Source organism: Ailuropoda melanoleuca, chromosome 11, assembly GCF_002007445.2.
Source record: "Ailuropoda melanoleuca isolate Jingjing chromosome 11, ASM200744v2, whole genome shotgun sequence".
Lineage (NCBI taxonomy): Eukaryota > Metazoa > Chordata > Mammalia > Carnivora > Ursidae > Ailuropoda > Ailuropoda melanoleuca.
Window position 1 is genome coordinate 56,118,584 of NC_048228.1, and position 19,513 is coordinate 56,138,096.

Below are 19,513 nucleotides of genomic sequence, written 5' to 3' on the forward strand. Positions count from 1 at the left end.
GTGACTCTCATAACACAGATTGCAAGGCCATCATGGCCTTCACCCGCCCTACTGTGCTTTCCTTGGGTGCCTCCAGCCCCCACTGTTCTCAAGTCAGGCTGGGCTCTTCGTGTTCTCCCCTCCCTCTGCCAGGCACTTGCCTCAGTGAATTTGCTTTTACTGTTGCTTCTGCTGCAACTGGGTTCCTCCAGCTACTCTCACATTCTTTTCATTTCATGGGTCAAATGTTGACTTGCCAGAATGGCCTTCCCTGGCCACCATATCTAAAACATCCTCCTACTCTTCTCCTTCTTCTGTAGCGCACTTATCCGCACTTGGTGTAGCAGGTGTTGTTTCTTTTCTTGTTTGTTGTCTTCCTCCAATGCTAGAATGTGAGCACCGTGAAGCAGGAACTTTGCTTTGTTTTTTGCTGTACAACGACATCCAGAAGAAAAGTTTGGCCTTTCATACGCACTCAACACTTGTTGGAAAAATTTCTAACCACCTGTGGAAGGCCTTAGAATGCTTAGGTTCCAAGGCGCTGTACTGTATACATTCAGGGGTGATGTTCTGGGCTCTCATCTGGACAGGCAGGGACTGTGACTGCAGACTTGAGAATTTGGGTGAAAGGTGGTTGGAATAGACACATGGGAGCAGGAACAATCACAGAGCTGTTAGAATGAGGACTAAATCATGCCGAGGGGCAGCCACAGTGGGGCCCATAAACTGAAGTTTCTCAGGCATTCAGTCTAAGAGGCACAGTTGAGATTGAGGCACACTTGAGATCAGTTAGTTGTGAGGGGACTTGTTATTCCAGTAACAGTGGCCTGGTCTCTGTGTATGAGGGATGGAAATAAGAAGACCACACAGCTAAAAATGCATTTGAAATTTTAATGTTTTGGCAAGAGATGTGTGATTCTGTCTCAGCAATCATGCTGCAGAGACTTCAGTTGATCATAAACACAGTTAATGTGAGACCACGATCCAGACCTAGAATGTCCAACACGATCGAAAGGAAGAGTATAAACAATACCAACAATATTTCACACAATTTTGCTTTGGCTCAGGATTGTTGCCTTTTCAATAAGTAGTCAAACACGTTGGTATTCCAGTGATATGATAGATGTGGAAGTTATAGAACAGATTTTTCCAGTCAAACCTATGAATAAAGAGAAAATATTTGATTAACAATAAAATTTATATTTCAGGATAGACTTGTATACATATATGTGTGCATAATACATATAAACATGCCAACATACATCCTGGCTTTGCAGAAATAAAATTATGTATATTTATTACTAATTAATACCCTAGTGTCAACATAATAGGCTGTGAGCATGTATATGTTGTGCATATAACTCAAGGATTGATAGATAATAGCCAGATTCTGCAGTGGTTCTATTTAATGCCTCCATTAAATGAGAAATATTTATACCTTTGAGCACATTGGAAGGAACATTTTAATTTACAAGTCGTTTATTGGACATAAAATATATTCCTACTTCTTAAATGATGATTCCTTGATTTAATTTGTACATTTGTCAAACACTTGTATCAAGCAAAATGCCCTTTGAAAATTTCAGTGTCTTTATAAACAACTCCTTCACAATTCATTCTGCTTGATGTCTTTTTTTTTTTTTTTAAAGATTTGTTTATTTTAGAGACAGAGAGCTTAGGGTGAGGACCAGAGGGTAAGAATCTTCAAGCAGACTCCCCATTTAACACAGAGCCCAATGTGGGGCTCAATCTCGCAACCCATGAGATTAGGACCTGAGCTGAAACCAAGAGTTGGACGCTTAACTGACAGAGTTACCCAGATGTCCCTAGACATCTTTATTTTAGATTCATTCTGTAAATATTCTATTGATTTCATCTACTTCTACCTTAGATGTCCTTCTGACATTCCTTGCTTTGTCTGAGTTTCCTAGCGGTCATATCAGGCCTTAGTCTAGGTACCAGCTGACCTTCCATAGTACACCCTCTTTGTGCTCATAATTCTAAATTAACACATAGTAAACGTCTTTAAAAATTTGTTTCTCCTCCTAAAGATGAAGTTGAGGATATGTGAATCAGTCACTCATTTCTCTCTCAAGTCTCTCAGTCCATGGATTCATGATAAACAATTGCAAAGTACAGAACTAAGGAATGACAGCAAAGTGAATGTATCTATTCAAAAAATACGGCCCAGCTTTTATCCACATCAATCATGTTATTTTTCTCACTTAATGTTATTTGGAAAAGTTTTCTGATCCCTTTCCAGCATCAGAAGGACCAAACTGGAGAAGAGAACTCAGCTGTGGACCAAGGCCATGACAGGTAGAAACCACCCCTCAGATTAATCTCCAGTGTGTGTGCAGTGTAGCCTCAGTAGTGGGGTGTTTCAGAGGAAGGGCCTAGGGCTTGCCTGCTGGGTGGAATCCTGCCTCTTCCACTTATTACATGCACTGTGATCACAGGCAATTGATTTAGCCTCCCTGTGCATGTCGGTACCTCCTACACGTTGGCCGATAATGTTGTTAACAACCTCACAGGTGGGTGTGAGCATGAACCTCGTCAACATGGACAGAGGGTTTACAACTGTGGCGGACACATGTTAATAGTAAATACCAGCAGTCTCTCTTGGGTTTGCCTTTTTACCTACTTATTATTATACTATACATATACTTAGCTTTTGACCAGCAATTTAATTTTAAGATGTAAATTAAGACAGTTGATCCTAACAGTTCTCGTCAGAGGAAAACTTTCTTTTTCTTTTCTTTTTTTTTTCTTTTTTCTTTTTATTTTTTATTATTATATTATGTTAGTCACCATACGGTACATCCCCGGATTCTGATGTCTTTTTCTGTTTTTGAATATATATGAGATTTTGGATGCTAACTAAACTTATTACAGATATTCCACTTCTTTAATTTTCAGACTATTTTTGTAAAACAAATTAATATGATCTATATCTTCTCCTCTCAAGGAATTGCTGCAGAAATCAAGTAAAATATATATGCCAGTGTTTAGGAAATTAAAATTCAATAAAAATAAAATTCTTTATCATATTGTTATGATCTTATATTGCTATATTTAACTACATGTTTTTATTTTAATTACTGACTTTTAGATTTTACTTAAATTTTTTTTTTAAAGATTTTATTTTTATTTATTTGAAGAGATAGAGACAGCCAGTGAGAGAGGGAACACAAGCAGGGGGAGTGGGAGAGGAAGAAGCAGGCTCATAGAGGAGGAGCCTGATGTGGGGCTCGATCTCATAACACTGGGATCATGCCCTGAGCTGAAGGCAGACGCTTAACGACTGCACCACCCAGGCGCCCCGTGAGATTTTACTTAAATTTGGTTCAATTTCTATGTGACAATTAGAGATTTTTTCTTTATTTGATATCTTTATATTGTTTTTAACAAAAGGCCAGTGTACTTTACTTATTCAAAATATCAAACATACCAAAGTGGGAATAAATGGGTAGGTAATTCCCTTAAGGCGATTCCAAGGGTTCATAGCTATCTGCTGTGGATGAACAGCCTGGAAATATTGGGGGAAGGTGAACTTCTGGTGAAACTGGTGGATTTGGGCCTACAGAGAAAGAAAATTATTAATCACCCCTCATGTAATTTCCTCCAGAGTTCAAAAGAGAGATAGAACCAAAGGAATTGTAACCTCACCTATTTAGATAATTTCTAAATTATTCTAAGTAGACCTGGCAAAAGCAGAGTGAAATTATACAGAAACCACTATAAACAATATCAAATGTGATATTCATTATAGAGTGAACTACAAAATTGAAGAAATCTTCTAATTAATTCAGTCACTCTGGAAAAAAATATCTTAAAGAAAAAAGAAAATTTATATGTAATAAAGTAAAAGAAGAATTTTCAAAAAGAACCAAGGTAAGTATCTAAGGTTATAATTCTTTTTCCATTTCTGATCTTTAGAGTCCACTAATCTCACGACAGTTTCTCATGATTTTATTCACAGGAATCTAGGATTCTGAGCCAGTTGCTTAATCTCTCTGAACATCAATTATACTGCAGGATTATCCAAATTAATATAAAGAGAACATTTTGCATAGTGCCAGGCACTTATTTTCTATTCATAGAATGTTCTCTACTTCCAAATCCTTCCTCGAAGTCTGTTTCAGAAAACTTATCTTGGATTATTGTATGGGATAAAGATAGAATTAAAATAGCAATGTCCCAGAGAATAATTTACAGTTCTTATGAATGCAAACCTATTTTCTTAATTGTCAGGGACCAAGTATTGAGTAGATCCATGGCCATAATATATGATTCATATGGTGGAAGAATGCTAAAGTCTAAATAGCAGTGAGAACTTACTAAACTCAGATGGGTTTTCAGTGGGAGGATTATGGTTTGAAAGCACTGAAGTAAATACAGATTCTGTTATAAAATCTTTAGAGGATGTTTTTACACTGTATAGGATGATGATTAGAATAATACCTAATACTCCTAGTACATCTGTTGTGCCCCTGGCATTGTGTTATATGGTTGCATATACTACCTGAAATGGTCTTCATAAAAGCCCTCAGTCAGCAGTTTATTTCTATGTTTATATTTCAGTTGCTGGTACACTAGCTGACTAGGATTGAGTACTTAATAAGCATTATACACATAAAAAGTGGTGGAGCTAGTGTTGGAAGATAAATTTCCTGTTTCCAAAGCCTGTGTCCTTTCAGTGAGATACACGTGTCTCCAGTCACAATATTTGTTCTAAGAACTCCCATGGTAAGAAAATAGTCTCTAAGGGACTTTAATTTTGAGACATCAGGTCATTTTTTTTTTAATTTTTATTTTAATTCATTTAATTAACATATAATTGTTACTGGTTTCAGAGATAGAGGTTTGTTATTCATCAGTCTTATATAATACCCAGTACTCATTACATCACATGCCCTCCTTAATGTCCATCACCCAGTTACCCCATCCCCTCACACCCCTCCCCTCCAGCCGCCCTCAGTTTGTTTCTTATGATTAAGAGTCTCTTAAGGTTTGCCTCCCTCTCTGATCAGGTCATGTTATTCTATCAAAAAGAAGGCAAAGCACTGAAAAAAACAAACAAAACACATTTTTGAGGTTTCAGCTGTTTCAAAATCAATCAGATATTTGCTCAAATCATTTTTCTTAAAAGATCAACTCATATCTATTTGCAAAAAATAATTACTTCATATCCACCATGGATATGGAACTCTGTGACAGAAATATGATTTATTTTGAATGTGATTTAAAACATTTATTTGGAATTAAATTATACTGATAATTTTGGGGAGGAAAAAGTTATTATTTTTTTATTTAAAGTTTAAGTTTATTTGAAAGTTACCTGTTTCAGGTAATTCTTTTTTTCATCACTCATCTCGACTTCCTGTTAAGAACCAAAAGCAACTGTTACAAAAGTACAAAATAAATCACTACTTGGTAATATTACGTATTTCATTTCAATAAAAATTACTTACCTCAGAGGTTACTTCAGTGGATTCCTTAGGCAGAGAAAACACAAATCAGTTCTCCTTAGGTGACACAACAGTAATTGCTCTAACTAGCTATAGTAGCAGAACTAGGGCTAATGGAATAATTCAGAGCCAACCCATTGCTTTTGAGAAATCTAGTCCTAATTACTGATGCAGGATTTCACTAGGAAACACAAAACACTAAAACTTTCATTATAAGAGCACTGTCTGTGTTAACATACAAACACATTGCTGAAGGTATGTTTCCTTACAGTTTCCTCTATGTCCATGCAAACCATGAAGAAGAAGCAGGGAGAGTAAGCAGATGACTCAATGAGCCCAGGGCCTGGTGAGGTGTGAGGTTAAGGGAAACCTGAATGTCATTTCTGGAGGTGGCACAGGCTCTCAGTGAGACTGAGTTGTGAGATGACAGGCATGATCCTAGGATGATTCCTAGGGCCCTGATGAGGAAGACCTCCATCTGTGCCACAGACCACAAGGCACCAGACCACAGTCCATGCTTCACCACCTCCCTGCAACCTTCCCAGTGTGCTCGCCCACCCAGCTCTTCAGCCACAAGAGGTATTTCTTGTACCACTCACCTACACAGCTTATAGACCCACTCTGCAACACACCCCTTAATTCATGTCAAGGGAGGGGAAAACCCGGTGAAAGAAATTTCCAGGCTCTTTTTCACAGATGGGGCTATTTTTTAATTTTAATTTAATTTAATTATATTTTATTTTTTAAAGATTTTATTTATTTATTTGTCAGAGAGACAGAGACAGAGAGCGAGAGAGCACACAAGTGGTGGGGAAGGGGCAGAGGGAGGAGAAGGCTCCCCCCTGAGCAAGGAGCCCGCCCAGTGTGGGACTGGATCGCAGAACCCTGGGATCACGACCCGAGCCAAAGGCAGACACCCAACCAACTGAGCCACTCAGGCGTCCAAGGGGCTGTTTTTTAAAAATGAGGTTTCCAAAGAGTCAAAGTAAAGATGGGCGTTATCCAAGAACATGCAACTGAACAGTTAATGTTCACTAAGTGTTGGTTAATCTATAACCCCCCACTAACTTTGAGTTGAGCATATGTATTACACAGTTTTTCTTTATTTTTGTTGTATATTTTGATGTGACTTTGTTAAATATTAGTGGCTTCTAAATTGCCATTAAATAACATGACGTCTGGAAAATGTGCTGTCCTAGATGGATCAGTTGTTTCCTTGACTTTAAAGGAAAGTATCACTTATAAAGGGAGCTGCGAAAGTGTCCTTGAGAAATTGAAACAATGAGTAAAACTAATCACAATCTGAAGTCCAGGAGTGGAATCTGCTGCATTGCCTTTTTTGAATAGCAGTAGTAGGATAAAATTTGATGTTACCAACATGGTTGTTAGTATGGATGACATACCATAGGAATAAGATAAGGAATAATATAAGGAAAAAGAATTTGTCTTTCAAAAAATTTTAAAATCGGTCTGATTTTTAAAAGCAGTGTAAAATAAAGAAAATATAATTAGATATAATTTAAAATGTTGAATGAGAGAATTAAGAACAATTGTAGGAAATATAATCAGAGTCAGATAAAAATTGCATTTTTTACGCAATTATAAAATGATGTTTTTATGGTTTGTTAAGAGAAGAAATTTGCAAGTATAACACTTCTCATTAATATTTTAAACCAGATGTAACCATGTATATAAATAAAAATACCTTACCATATCAACAATCTTCTCTGAGGTTTCCTTAAAGAAAGAAAAAAAGAGTTAAACACATTCTCATTCTATTAGTTATACAGAATTTCCATTGGGACACAGCAAGTAAACACATGTCCCATAAAGAGAAGAAGAATGCATTCATTTTCACTGTTTGAATTGTATCTGAGTTCCCCAACCATGGAAACACACAATCAGTGGTTTACTACAATGTGAGCTGCAGATGGTGTATTGTATCCTTCTTTTATTAATTGTTGAATCCCCAAGATCTAGAATCATGTAAGGAACATAGTATTTGATCAATACATATTTCTTAACTAAATATGCACCGAAGTTTAATTTACTTACAATATGAAGAAACATTTTAAATGGTACTGTGTTTACTACAAAGTACATTAAGTGAGTGTATGTAGAAGTATTTAGTCCAATCTCTGTTTGGGTGCTTTTTATGTAAAATTTCTATGAGACTAAATTTCAGGAAAAATACTTGGTCAGCATTTGCTTAGGTAAACAAATATAATCACGATAAATGAAAAAGTCTAGGATTTTGTAAATATCAAAACCACTAAATGGTAAGATCTCCTTTCATCATGGGAAATATGGAATTTAGTTAATCATTTGAGTCCTGAATTCATTAAAGTAATGAAATAACACATATTTTATAACCATTATGAAATAAAAGTAATTTTAAAATTTGATTTAATTTTAGTAGTTTTGACTTACTTCCTGGGAGATGCTGGTAGATTCCTTAGAAGAAGAAAGAAAAATGCATTTCATTCACTTATCCATTTAAATGTTATTTTTCCACCCAGCAGTTTCCCACTTTATCATAAATCAAACACAAAAAAACAAAAGAAAGCAAATCCTTAGGTGGTTTTCAGGGTGCTTTTAGGCATTTACCTTATGCACCATTGGTAGGAAGATATTTGGAGATTAGAACTTCATGTATGAATTTGAGTCCTCACTTCAGATAGGATTCCTCTCACCCATTTTATAAAATTGAGGATGGGACCCAGGACTCTTGGTGTCAGAATATTATTCAGTGACCTCTAGCAAAGGCAACGGCATTGGACATTTCTGCTAGGCCCGGAAGTACACAAATAAAATCTTGCTAATTTCGTATATGTAGGGGTAGTCCGCTGCCTTAAATGTTTCCAATCATTGCCACACGTTCTATTTTCATATTCCATAATTCCCTAGCTAACTTGATGCATGCAAAAAAAAATTAGAATCAACAGTCTTGTACAGACCTTAACATCTGCTTCTGGATACCATGTTGTCTTCACAGGAAAGCCCCTCACCTCACTGGGGGAGTGGTACTTCATTCCCTATATAAAAACAGAAAGTAACTTTCAATTTTATGGTCTAATGAAATGATCATCATGTGAGATATCTTCTTTTTTTTAGGAGCAATTTAGTTGAATGGGGCTTTCTTTGCCAAATTCTTGTGTTTTCCTATCATAGTAATACACAAATACCTGTACTTGAAAGAAATTATTGTTCTAACTTAATGCATTTATTATATTTAGGGGCTGCTTTAAGTGTTCTATTGTGGATATTAAAGTTGCCACATCGTGTAATGTACAATACCATATGTGGAATTACTACAATATTTTAAAATAATTATGTGTTTCTCAGGTAAAGAAATACATACTTAGGTTTATGATAAAGGCTGAAAACATATTATTGTTCAGGTGTTCCCTATCAGAGAGAAACTTTGAACATTAAAGTGTTATTCTGACCTAAATGACTGACATAAAATTCCAACCACGACAGAAGCACTAGTATACGAGTCACCTACTGGACACTGAAGTTTATTTTTAGCTGAGCAAAAGTATTGCTTAAAACCACTGAAGCCACCTACAGAAATAAAAGATAAGGAAGAAGATGGTTAAGACTAGTAAAGCCTAGGGGGAAGGCGTTGTTGTCCCATGTGTAAAATTGATCCCGGAAGTATCCTTCTTCTTTTCCTGCATTGACTATGCAGCATACGCACTTATGTACCTTAGCTTGACCGCTGAATGGGCTCTAATGGTGAGAAGACACCAAAGTCCACCAAGACACGTATTTAAGACACAGCAACAAATGAGGCAGCAAAGGTTCTGAGCACCCTAGATAAATGGTGATCTTCTGAGATGTAAATTTTAGGGTAAGAGGAGGGGTTGGTATAGTTTCTTACTCTTTACAGCCTAAAGGGTTGATTATATATTCACTGTAAAATCATAATTATAATGTGTTGATATATTATATGGATATAGTTTATTTGCAATAAAACCACTAAGCTTTTTCCCATATGTAAAAAGTAAATTCCTCATGCTATTGACATGTGACTTTACATAGTCTGCTTGTGCTACCCAGAAAAAATGCCATCGAAATTAGCTGACTTTCCCATCCTGCTTTTGACAGGGTCACTACTTTATTTGTCGGTTGATAGCTCAGAGCTACATGATCTATAGTCTTTGCTTCCCAATTCTGCCATCTTCTGGACATAATAGATAAAGTTTCAAAACTTTTCTATTTGAGATGAAAAAACATTTTGACATACAGGATGTTCTGTAGGCATGCAGGACTCAAACCAAAAGTATGAAAGCTTATTTCACCTAATGGTAGCTGGGAGTGATGGTATTTTTAACTTCCATGGGCCACCTAAGAAAATCATTCACACTCTAGGAAGCACTGAAACGGAGGTGATATACCCAAGGTCTCATAACTTGTTCATGGCAGGTCTGAGACTCAATTCCAGGTCTTCTGACTCCAAATCTCATATTGTTTACAATAAGTGTCTGCTTCTACTTTCAGTTTCCTGCTCTGCCACTTACTCCTTGTGTTTGAAAAGTCCCCTAAGCCAAAGATGATTTACACATCAAAGTGGAGTTGTTAACTAGACTGTTGACCAAAGATTTCCTTTCTTTAATTTCAGTTCCCCTTGTAAAATGGAGATGAAATTCTTCCTCCGCCTCCCTCAAAGACAGCGGTCAGATTCAAGTAGAATGGGATAGGAATGAATACTTAGGACAATTCAACTTATCCTAATTCATAATCGGTATTAACAGTGCTATATCTGTAGTGTTTTGACTACATGCTTTGTGACCTCATTTCTGAACTAAAAAATGATATTTAATTTTCTTTTGCTTTCTGCATTTGAAGGGATCGAAAATTTTTTTCATTAATTATTTTTCCTTTCACAAGAAAGTAAGAAACAAACAAAAATGTAGAACTCACCAGAAGGGGAAACAGAAGATAGTCATTTATCTTAATTTGATTCCATGGGTTCCTAACTATGTGATATTGATTATCATCCTGAAGATATTGGGGAAGGTTCAACCCCTGGTAAAACTGGTTGATTTTGCTCTGAAATGAAAAAAATGTATCAATATGTAATATCAGAATGGAATTTTTCTATGGACCAAAACATATTTGGACAAAACCAAACGAATTAAAACCTTGATTAGAAGTACTCTAAATGATGCCAAATTGGCCAAGCAATAGACATTTTTAATATAAAATTCACTATCACAGTGTATACATTCATAGAGTGAACTTCAGAATGAAAGATGTAGTCTAAGTAAGGCTTCCAGAAGAAAAAACTGAATGTAAAAAATGAAAAGAATATATAAGAAGGGGAGTGGGAAAGTATTAAAATATCAAGTTTGTTATTTATTTTTCCATTCCATTTTCCATTTCTTGATTAAGGCTGCTATAGACTGGAATCAGGACAACTCAGCTTCTATTCCCATAGCCTCACCTGGTCCCTTGACTCTGAGAACATCACTTACCCTTTAGAGTTGAAGTGACCCTTTCATGAATTGATGTATGTAGAATGGTTTGTTTACTACATGTCACATAAGTTTAGCTGCATAAATCCTACTTTGATTTGCCTATGGATGCTTGACTACAGATGACTGCAGAAATTCCAGAGGAAATCACTTAACACAGCATCTTAACTCTTGGAATGTTTAGTCCATATGGATGAAGAGAAAGTCAGTGTGTCAATGTCAATGTAATACGTCTTTAGAATTGCATGCAGAGAAGTGTTGGGTGGACACATGATTATGGATTATGGTAAGAATGGTACAAAGAGAAAATGTTATTAGAAATATCTAGAGAGACTATTAGAGCATTTAGAATGTTCCAAAAATAAATGGTTTCATTTTAGAGATCTTGTTTTTAAAGGCTCAATAAGAAGCATCTCCTCTTAAAATGGATTTAGAGCCTATTTTTCCTATGTGTATAAATGCAATAGTTCCTTTTTTGTGCTTCAGGGGTTCTATTAAATACTTTACACATCATCTAACTCCAGAGACGGATTACCAGATTCGTACAGGTGGGATAATAATAGTTCAGGGCTTTTTGCCTTAAGGTATCCAGGTTTTTTGCTACTTCAAAGAGGAGTTCAGTGAGCAATGATGTGCTTTGGACTATACTGGTATCTCAGATCACTTAAACTTAAGAACACTCTCCTTGAGGCTTGTAACTCTTCCAAATTTGGATACTTGTTCATTTTCCTTAAAAGGTCTGTTTGTTAAGATAATATCTACCTAACACAGTAACAATAGAAAGAGTAATATTTAGCATAAATCTGGCATGAACTATTTTATTGAGAAGATACAATCAGTGATCATGTGGGAGAATAAGAGTTGTAAAACATGCTCTTTCACTTGAAGTAATAAATTGTATGAGAAATTACCAGCTGTTTGAGGTAGACCTGTTCTTCCTTAGTCAGCTCAATTTTCTATTAGAAAACAAAGCACAATTTAGACAAAGACAAAAAAAAACCCCATTACCTAAGGTCATTAAATTAATTTTTTACAGTAATAGACTTACATCAGTGGGGCTGTCAGCAGTTTCCTAAAGTGACAAAGAAAGCAATAGCTTTACTTAAATGGCATTAGCACTAGTTGTCTCTAAATCATTTGATAGAAATATAGGGGCAATAATTGACTAGTCAGAGTCCAAGCCACTAGCTTAAGAAATCAAATATATATTAGAAATAAAGTAAGTTAAAATATTTATTTTCAGAACTCTCTCATTTTTGTTAACATAATAACCTGACTTAATGTGTCTCATTTCAAAGACGTTATCAATCCTAAATTGACAAATTTTCATTCTGACAGAGAGTAGACAGGTGACCAAAAATAGCAAAGTAGACCAGGTGGATTCTGTGGGAAGCTAACCCTGGTGGCTCTCTGTGGAAATGATAGACGTGGCCCAAGACAGTCTGCATTTGGAACTTAGGAGTAGAGAAAAGATAAGCTTCCCAAGGCATGGACTTAGAAGAATCCAGGCGCTGCCCAAGGTACAAGGCTCTGGACCATGATCCATGGAGATGCTCCCTCCTCTTTCAGGAAACTGTCACACTGTGGCTTTTCCCACCACAGGAGGTGTTCCTTGTACTGGTGACTCAACACACATTTCCTAACCCAAACCCTCACTTCAACCTCCTTGAAAGTGGCTCCCAAATTTAACATGGTCAGTATCACCCACAGACCTCCCTGAGATGCAGATTGCTTAGCTCCCACGCAAACTCTCTGGGTCAGTAGGTGTGAGGCAGGGCCTATGAATTTGTATTTCTCATAATTTTCCAGGTGCTACTGATGTAACTGATGAGGTGACAAGCCTGTGTGAAGTGCTCCCCTGAATGGTATGAGAGGGTTTCCCAAAGTGAAGCTATGGTGAAGGGAATTGGCGAGCTCTTGATTTGGTGCAGGGTTGGTTTGAAATGCAATTTCCTATGGATTCATATCCAGATTTTCAGAGAGAACAGGATAGAATAAATAAGGCTTCATACAAGATTGTCAATTTCAGCCACTCAAAAATGATTTTCTGAATGAGTATGGTTTTATTACATTCTTTTCATATTTAGATGTGGATTTGGTAAGAACTATCAAAGAACTCTGTACCACTTATGGAAAACAGCTATTTCTTGAACTCATTTTTTGACTTTAAAATAAGCAGTATAGGGGCACTTAAGTGGCTCAATCAGTTGAGCGTCCAATTCCTGCTTTTGTCTCAGGTCATGATCTCATGGGTCATGTGGTTGGGCTCCCTGCTCAGCAGGAGTCTACTTGAAAATTCTCTCCCTGTGCCCCTCCCTACTTGTGCTCTAAATAAATAAATAAATAAATAAATCTTTAAAAAAAAAACAGTATCTTACCTCAGTAGATGAAATGCTAGAAGATTCCTGAGATATTAAAAAATAATGTAATTATAAATATTAGGTACAAAAGGAAATTGAATTTTCACTATTATTTTTGAAATATCGATAGTTACTTTATATATGCTCCATATTAAGTACATACGTAATCATTAGTATGAAACATCAAAGTGTATTGAAATAAAATATTTGAATCAATCTTTATAAATAATTATTGCTTAATCAGCTTGGCAAACTATTGGGAATGATAAACATTATCTGCTGTTCAAGTAATAGTATCTCCTTCATGAGTACAAGGGAAAATTTATGGGGCTAAAATTAATACAGGCAGGGTGATGTGGTCATTTTAAGCATTATAAAAATTATTTTCTGGCTTACTAAGAGTGAAACAATGCATAGGCTACTGTTAATATTAAATATTAGTTATAAATATAGTCAATTAATTTTAGTTCATAAGAAAAACAGTATCTCATAATTTTATCTATCTTTATTCTTTCCTAAATAAAAAGGAATTAGGCATATTGTTCCCACACATTGTTTATAGTATTTTTCCACTGACTATAAAAAGAAAACCCATCTTCCATGGAGAGCAACATAAAATTGAATTCATCTTCTTTTTTTTACAGTTTTCTATGAGGTAGATTAGAATTTCCCAAAGGGTAGCAAATTTGGCAACTGTGGTAAGCTGAAATATCAGCACCATGAGAGACAGACTTTATCTGCTGTATTCACTATTGCGTTCCAGAGCCGAGGATAGTGTGTGGGGCATATTTATTCCTCATAAATATTTGCTAAATGAATGAATGAATGAATGAATGAATGAATGAATGAATAGACAAAATTCCAAGAGGTGGTGGATGTATAATTTTTAAAAATTGGAATAACAAGTATCAGTAGTTACTTTAGATATGCTCCTCATGCTTTTATTGTACTATGCGCTCATTTTAATATATATTAAAAATTATATAATTAAGCCATCAAATCAGTGACTTGGATAGAGACTGAAGAGAGTTTCAATTAAAAGCAAATTTATTCAATCATCAAAGAGTAAATTTTGAGAAACTGTAAAATATTAGACTCACTGATGAAAATCACAAAAGGACCAGGTCTCCAGGTCTGTATACGTGGGAACTAACTGGAGAAGTATTTACTGGATAGGTTGATTCATATATAAAAAAGGATTCTTCAGCTGAATTAGTCATCAAATTCAGCCAAGTGCATGTTTTTGTCTTCCTTTTCATATATTCTGAACACTGAATACATTTGTTATCTATAGTACATTTTAATTTTATTCAAAGTAATATTACACTACACATTATAGTCAGATTTGAAATCAAGATGTTATATTTTACTTAATAGGATTTAGAGCAAGAATCCTCCTGAAAGCAAACAAAATCAGAGTGATCTAAATCCTGATTCAAGACTCACTTTTCTGTAATTTCTATGTAAGCAGGAAGTGATGCTTATATGATAAAATGATAGCCAAAAAAGTCCAGAATTAGGAAGTGGAAGGGAAAGTGATAGACCATATATAAGAACTCCTGTAGAGAAACGGAAACATTGAAAATTTGGCTTGCAAATACCACACAATATGTTTTCTTGGAATTCTTTTCACATAATTTCACAGAATTTAAGACAATGAAAACATCACCTATTTCACACTCAGAGATGAAAAAAAACATTACTCATATGAGCAAAAGGGAAAATGACATAATTGATGAAAAAAGGTATCAAACAAAAGACATGAATGAGTAAATTTTACCTGACTGGTTTGGAAGATCACATCATTGTACTGCTTATGTTTCTGCAAAAAGGCATATTTATTTTAGTGTCAAATAAAAATGAAAACTTATTTTAAAATGCATTTAATGAAAGGAGTTATGGCTTACCTCTTCAGATATGTCTACTGATTCCTTAGAAAAAGAAATTGATAGTGCGTTTTTATTCCCTAATTATGGAACTTTTACTCATCCTTCTGAAGAAGTGTCAAATCACACTCATTAGACAGTATTTCAAGGTAAAATACTACCCTTTGACTGAATTTAACAGTGAATTTCACTAAATTTCGTTTTCCCTAGATAAATAGCTCATTCTATTTTAGTTGAACAACTTATTCTGCACCCTCCTATTACCTATGTGAGGATCTGATTANTGAATTTCACTAAATTTCGTTTTCCCTAGATAAATAGCTCATTCTATTTTAGTTGAACAACTTATTCTGCACTCTCCTATTACCTATGTGAGGATCTGATTACAACTTTTTTCAAATTCCAACAGCAGAGAAGAAAGGAACAATTTATTAGTCCTCCGCATCCTTTCCTTTTCTTTCTTTGTCTCTTTGGTTTTTAAATGAAATACGTTGCAGGAGAACAGCGCAATTCTTTGAGTGACTTTAAAGAAANTTTTAGTTGAACAACTTATTCTGCACCCTCCTATTACCTATGTGAGGATCTGATTACAACTTTTTTCGAATTCCAACAGCAGAGAAGAAAGGAACAATTTATTAGTCCTCTGCATCCTTTCCTTTTCTTTCTTTGTCTCTTTGGTTTTTAAATGAAATACGTTGCAGGAGAACAGGGCAATTCTTTGAGTGACTTTAAAGAAATTTTGTGCCCCTGTTATATAACCCTGGGCAAGAAGACCATTAGAAATTAGCACTTAGGGGCACCTGGGTGGCACAGCGGTTAAGCGTCTGCCTTAGGCTCAGGGCTTGATCCCGGCGTTATGGGATCGAGCCCCATATCAGGCTCTTCGGCTATGAGCCTGTTTCCTCCTCTCCCACTCCCCCTGCTTGTGTTCCCTCTCTCACTGGCTGTCTCTATCTCTGTCAAATAAATAAATAAAATCTTAAAAAAAAAAAAAAAGAAATTAGCACTTAATATGGATTCATACCCCAGAAATAGGTAAAANGGGATCGAGCCCCATATCAGGCTCTTCGGCTATGAGCCTGTTTCCTCCTCTCCCACTCCCCCTGCTTGTGTTCCCTCTCTCACTGGCTGTCTCTATCTCTGTCAAATAAATAAATAAAATCTTAAAAAAAAAAAAAGAAATTAGCACTTAATATGGATTCATACCCCAGAAATAGGTAAAGTAGATTTCTGTCCTTGCACTCACGACATACAGAATGCTCACCATTAGTACTGTGATATTATCACAATTATTTGAGAAGTCAAGGAAAAAGGGTATAAATATAATCTTAGTATATGTGGAAGCCTAGAGTTAGGTTTACTCTCTTCAAATGTTTTAGCAATGATTACACTTCAAATTTTTCACGATTCTATAGCCGTAGTGTTACTGATCACAAAAATGAGAATGATTAACCCATTACATGTGATGTAGGTGCCAGGAACTGTCTTCATAATAATGTGCCTTACCTCGCTGGAGGAGAGGTCCTTTACCTCCTATATCAATAACAAAAACAAACACAAATTTAACTTCATGGCTTATTTAAAATGCCAAGTTGAATCTCTGCCTCTACTGTTTAAGAGCAAAGGCTACTGTTTTTTTGGGTTTTTTGTTTTGTTTTTTTGTTTTTTTTTACTTAGGGAAATATAGTAGAACAGGGCCTCCTTCAAAAAGTGGCTCCAAATACAATCAGTAAACAATGATAATGATACTTTTAATTCCCAGGGAAACGGTGATACAGTCCTTTTGAATATCTAGATCCAGTACTCACTAGCGACACCTCCCGAATCTTAGTGGAGTAACCTTGCCTATTAAAGGGTATGATTAAGGCCAATTACTTAGTAAAAAGAAAAGGTAAAGGGTGGTTATGTCTAGTGGAGCTTAAGAAAGAAGCCAGTGATTTCTGCACTATTGATAACTGAAGTCTTTTTATTTTTTTTTAAAGCAACTTATTTGTATCAGAAATGGGGTCTGACTTTAGGTTTATTCTTAAATTGGATACAAATGGAAAAAGGTACAAATGGCTGTCAGTATTTATCGCGTAGATATGGGGGTGTGTGTTATAGCGAAGGCTCTGAGCACCAGAAGGAAGACTGTCCTAATGGGAGAGTGAGACGTTGGGGCAGGAGGGACGTGGGTTTGTGAGTTCCCTGAGAATAGCGTGCTGAGAATGCTGAGAGACCGACGCGTGTCAATATATACCTGTGTATATATATCTGTGATGTGAAGCTGTTTACCATGTGTTATCTACTTATTCCAACAATAATCCATTATATGATGGATGCCAATTGATGCCTTCCTTCCTCTAACTGTAGCTTCTTTGACGCTGCTGTGAAGACACTTCATAGAAGGTTTATTCTTCACATTCTGTGTAAGACAGGTCAGTACTATCTGTGACCATGGATGAAAGGTTACATCCTTAATCTCAGTTCATTGCTGCCCACGCCCCTATGTTCTGTGTGTAAAGGCTCGCTCTGATGCATCTAAGTAAGAATGGATACCACCATGTGCCCCATTATGCTTACATGCTTTGCCAGAGCAACAGCCAAAAGGCAGGTGAAGATGAAGAACTTCATGGTTCCTTGGGGCTGTGAAAACGTACATAGAAAATCAAGAATAAATTTTATCTTCTCCAAATGACATGTTCTGACATTTCTCTCTCCATTATTATCTTTACACCAGATAATAGAGAAAGGGCAATGGAGAGGAATAAAAGCAGATGCTTTAAAGAAAGCTCATGAATGTGAATATCACAGTTTACTTTGAAAGGGCCATTATGTTGTTCTCATCCAGCAGCACATGACTTGAAGCCGTACTTGCTGAAATGTGGGCAGTCCATTCAGATATAGTCAGTGTCTGGGATTATTCTCACTGACAGACACTTTGTGAAGAACGACTATCAGACACACAAACACAACAAGCACCTTTGGTATCAGATACCAGGTGAGGAAATGCAGCCTGGCTCCCTCCTAAGCAGTAGCAGGTGGAATAACCGGGTTGGACCTCAGGTGTGCTACTAGTTCCTTTCTGACCCCAGAGTGGCTGCCTAAGCTTTCCCAAGCCTCTGAACATCCCTGGGCCTCACTGACCACATCTAACAAATAGGACTGCGTGACTTCTCAGGTCACCTCCTGCCAGCTCACTCTCTAATTCTATGGCTACAAACAAGTTCATCGGGTTTTTTGACCGAGTATAAATTCAGCTTTTTCCCCCTGTGGTGAAGTGAATAAGCAAAGATTTAAATAAAGTTTTTCTAATGTATTTTCTATATGTTTTACTCATTATACTATGTGTATTTGAAATCTACTCTAAGAATAATTTTAATTTTTACCCAGGCAACATCAAAATATGTTTGTGATACAACTTATGTGAATGAAGAAGGCATATATGTACAGGTATTAAATTTCCTCTTAATATTGGCATTGTATAATTTTAAAATAATTTCCAGTCCCATAGTTTAAAATAATTTTCCAGTCCCAAACTTCCTCACCTTTACACTGAGTAATAAAGGCACGTAGTTGATCTATTCATTTGTTCTTCTAAGATGAAAATAATGTTTTACGCATATAATATGGGCAGGACAGATTTCACATTGTAAAGGCATTATTGAAAATTGTAAAGTATATTTTATTTCCTCTTATTAAAATTTGAAATAAATGCACTTAACATATCTGTTTTTCAATCAATTTTTCTTAGAGATAGTATTTTACATCGGTGAAAGAAACTGAAACGTAATACTGTTTGCTCTGAAATAGGCATATAGTTACCATATTAGAAATGGGAATTTAAAACAGATGTAGTTATTCAGCAACTGCTCTATGGCAAATACTGCACTGGGCTTTTTAGAATATTATCTCTAATCATCAGAATAGCTATATATTTAAAGCATTCTTTTTTTTATACTTTTGAATTTATTTTTATACTTTTGAATTTATTTTTTATTTATCAGTTTTGTGTCATCTCTCCTCTGAAATAAATGCACTTTACAAGACTATACTTTCAGGGATCATTTCTATAGTTTGTTATTTAAAGCATTCTTATCTTCAATTTCTAGATGAAAAATGTGGTCCAGGGACCACACACAAAGGAAGAGGTTGCTGGATTTTTAGAAGCCTGGTTACCTTGGTCCTGCCATCAAAATCAAATATTGCACTTAATGTGATAGAGTCAAGGTAAATTTTGCAATGTCTACGCATTAGTTGCGCTTGTTTCAAAAACAAAAAGGAAGGTAAATGATAAGCTTATATTAATTAAAACAAATTTCTCAAAGTCACATATTTTTTATAATTTTATTAAC

The 19,513-nt window shown here is 35.7% G+C and overlaps 1 pseudogene; it reads left to right on the plus strand.

Annotated features, from left to right (window-relative positions):
* The first annotated feature begins 19,203 nt into the window (after positions 1 to 19,203).
* Positions 19,204 to 19,307, plus strand: LOC117804526 (annotated as a pseudogene).
* The last annotated feature ends 206 nt before the right edge of the window (positions 19,308 to 19,513 follow it).